Source organism: Alligator sinensis, unplaced genomic scaffold (genome assembly GCF_000455745.1).
Source record: "Alligator sinensis unplaced genomic scaffold, ASM45574v1 scaffold297_1, whole genome shotgun sequence".
Taxonomy (NCBI): domain Eukaryota; kingdom Metazoa; phylum Chordata; order Crocodylia; family Alligatoridae; genus Alligator; species Alligator sinensis.
The window spans coordinates 5,486,382-5,490,122 of record NW_005841848.1 but is presented as its reverse complement, the minus strand read 5'-3'; the positions used below and the strand labels follow the sequence as shown (position 1 = coordinate 5,490,122).

The window sequence follows — 3,741 nt, the reverse complement described above, 5'->3', positions numbered from 1 at the left end:
TGTGCTGCTGAAGTGGCAGCATCTGTGAGCAGGAAAGTGGGGAAATGGCTGTGGAAGGTGGGAGGAAGGGGCATTGAGCAGGTGCACAGAGAGCAGCAACAGCTGAGCAAGAGCACGGGGTCCGTGCTGGTGGGGGCCAGCAGGGGTCAGTGGAGCCAGGCTAGGCTATGCCAGCAGAGAGAGGGGAGCCAGCCCAACTCCACAGTGCCCCTGCTGGCCCAGACCCCACACTTCTGCCGCCCCACTCTGGGACCCACCAGTGCTGGCCCTGGAGCACTGGTGCAGACCCCATGCTCCTGCCTGGCTATTGCTGCACTCCCATGTGTCCGCTCATTGCCCCTTCCCCCTGCCTTCTGCAGCCATTTCCCCGCTCCCTCCAGTTCACCCACCAGCTGCTCCGGCACCTTGTGGTTCCTGGCTACATCACCAGGACCGCAGGAGCCGGCCCGCCCTAGCCCAGCCTTGAGGACTGGGTCAATTGCGGTCTTTCCCTGCCTCCCTCCCCCTTCTCCCCCCACCCCTCGATCTGAATTTCTCTCCGGCACAGGGAGGCAAGAACATCCCTAGGGTCCCAGGCCAGAAACCTCTGCTAGGCAGAGGCTTCTGCTGAGGGCGGGGGGGCCTTGCTGCTGCGGCTGCTTAGTCCTGCCGCTGGCTCCCCCTGGGTCCTACTGCTGCTGGCTTCTGTCATCTTTGATGCCAGGGGCAGATAAATATTAATTTTCTAAAATTTTAGGGGACCCACGGGCTGGATAGAATGGCTTGGCAAGCCAGATCCAGCCCATGGGCCGTATTTTGCCTGTCCCTGATATAGCATCTAGCAGAAACAGTTTTTTCTTGTTTTTTAAAGTAGAGATTGTGGTGGCAGAAATGCAATGGTAGTTATGGTGGTGAATGTCCTTGTACTTTCTCTCTCACTCAGAGGCACCATAAATCACCAATACCCCATGATGCAACTTTGCTGACAAAAGAAAATGGAAGAAGGAAGTTTAAAAGGAAGGAAGCTTGGTAGACTGAACTATTCTTTATGAGTCTGCTATATGCAGTAAGAACTTACAAAACATTTTTGTTTTTAGCTTATTCTGTCTTGACATTTTAAAGTACTATTTGACTATTATAGGTTTTTTTCTTTTTTTTAAATAAATCAGCAGGTAAATATTACAAAATAGTATTCTCTTTAATGACAAGTCCACAAATACTAAGTGTTTTATTAGTTTTAACTTGTTACATGGATATTATTTTCCAGTTTCTTGTATTATGTTATTTTTAGATCAATACAAAAAGACTGTTTTAAAAAAGGCAGGCAAAGCTGTGAGGCACAACACTCAAAAGTCAGGAAATAGCAGTACACAAGTATGAATGATGTACAATATACATATGACAGAAGCTTCAACTTCTTTTTTCCTTTAGTCTTTTTAGATGGTAAAAATCAATCATGGAACCTCTCAAAAATCCTGAATAAAGTATACCCACATGTTATACTTGTGGAAAAATTCCTTCTTTCAGAAAAACAAAAAAGCTCCTAAAAACATTCACTACATTTCAAAAAAGTGATCCAACTGCTGCATACCAGAAGAGAGACAAAACACAAGATCACCAGAAGCAGAAAAAGTTGCCTACATTTGACAGCCCTATTAGTTTCCAGGAAGACATTTAAATGCCATGACCAAAAAAAAAATGTGTGCAAGTCAATCTGAGTGGGAGTGTCAAAGCAATACTTCCCAGGAAGGGGAAGTACAGATGCAACAAATCAGCATGTTTTAGAGACACACACACCCATAAATAATCACTATTTACTAGCTTATGTTAAGAATAGGAAAAACCTTTAAGTGATGATGCACACAGCATGGCATGGCTGGCATTGTATAAAACAGCAGCTCTTAGCAAATAAGTGGGCGTGTATCACTTTACAAAAGTAGTCTTTGTTTTTGTGAAAGTATTACTCATCAAACACTTGAAAGCTTAAGTTAGTACACTTATATCATAACTCCCATTTCAGCTGCACAATTACAAATAAATTATAATAAATATAGCTTTACTAGTACAAAAAGCCAACATATGTAAAACTTCTCTATGAACATTTATTAAGCTACAAATGATGAAGTACAACAATTTCTGTGTATCCCAAACCAAAGATCTGCTTTTGCTTCCATTGAAGCATGGGCAACTGGTGGCTCCTGAGTCTGGCGGGGGGGCACCCACAGATGCTGCCGGCAGCATCGGTGGCAGAGCTGGCAAGCATCCGTGGACACTGCCAGTGGTGTTGGTGAGCTCCTGCAGATACTGCCAGCGGCATTGGCGGCTGGGACAGACCTGTCGGGGGGGCACAATAAGCACCCGCAGATGCTATCAGTGGTGTTGGTGGTGGGGATGACCCCCTCTACCAGTCGCCTAAGCATTGAAGTCAAGAGCAAAACTTCCATAAGATTCAAATGCAACAGGATTAAATTCAAAAGCTCAAATTTATGTAATGCCAGGACACTTAACACAGACAAAAGTCCTAACTGAGAAATACTAACTACCTCCTACGTGGTGTTGAGCGCCCAATTCTAACAGAGTTCAACAAGAGTTGAAAGCATAAAGCACCATATATAGTTGCACTTTATTTTGATTATGCTATACTATTTTAGACTAACACCACTGCCAGCACTAAAAAGTGATTACTGTAAATAAGTACCAATTTTATATCTATTTATATACTCATTTTATTACTGAGGAAAATGGAAGGAGTCCAAAGATCTCAGTTCAAAGATAACTTTCAAGTCAAATCAATATAGGACAGCTTCTCCCCCAAATGTAACATGCAACTCCAGCCTTCTCAAGTGCTCATTTTAGATGTGGGATGGGAATGTGGCCAGTTGAGCACGTTTCTATGTTTAGAAGATTTTGAATTTCTTCCATTTGATAGTAAAACGTTGAATATAGTGCCATGACATCAAGACACCTGTTAATTTACCAAACTGTTGTTAAACATGTGCTATTATATTTCTCCTCCTGCCTCATGTCCCACCACATGCCAAAAATAAAACACCCTTCTTTCTCATCTTTCACTCTTGTGCTGTTGTTGGATACAGTGCCCTTCCAATTAACTGGTGCCCTTCATATGCTACAGAAAGAGCAGAGATTTTACGGCATGAATCAGAGACTGGAGAAAAATGTGGTGATGCATATCATGTAAGGAGCAACTGGTTTTCTAACACTACCCACAGGAACAACAACCACAGTCTACCCAGCAAAACTGCCTGGCAGTACTGACGGGACACTAAGGTGAGCTACTGCAGAATCCAGAGAAGCCAGAATATTTAAGTATTTTCAATTTGCAAATATTTTATCATCTCAAAATATAAATGTACCCAAAAGTAGTCTGATATCTGGTAAAAAGTATAAGATGGCTGCAATATCGGAGTATCATGGAAGATAAGATTTTTTTTAGCATGAGTTTGTATTACATGGATACTTTTTAGAGAATATACTCTGTACCAATGATGCTCATATTCCCCCCTCTCCCTTCCCCATGCCTGAAGGGCAGGGTCCCATTTGTCTGCAGGCCAGATCCCAATGATGATCCCAATCTGGTGCAGCACAGGTGCAGTAGGTACCCTCGGACCACATGGATGGGTTTAACATCAGCTCCCCCCGTCCCCTTCCCACAGAGGAATGTGGCATGGCCCAGTTTTGTGAGAGAGAGGGGGCATGGCCTGGCCCCACAGAGAAATAGCAGTTGTGGTTTGGCTGGGGGGG

At 43.9% G+C, this 3,741-nt stretch overlaps 1 protein-coding gene across 1 annotated transcript in view; it reads right to left on the bottom strand.

The window, feature by feature from the left end:
• PNPLA8 (patatin like phospholipase domain containing 8) overlaps window positions 1–3,741 on the bottom strand; it is a 79,124-nt gene that overhangs the window by 43,864 nt on the left and 31,519 nt on the right. The gene's annotated exons all lie outside the window — the stretch shown is intronic.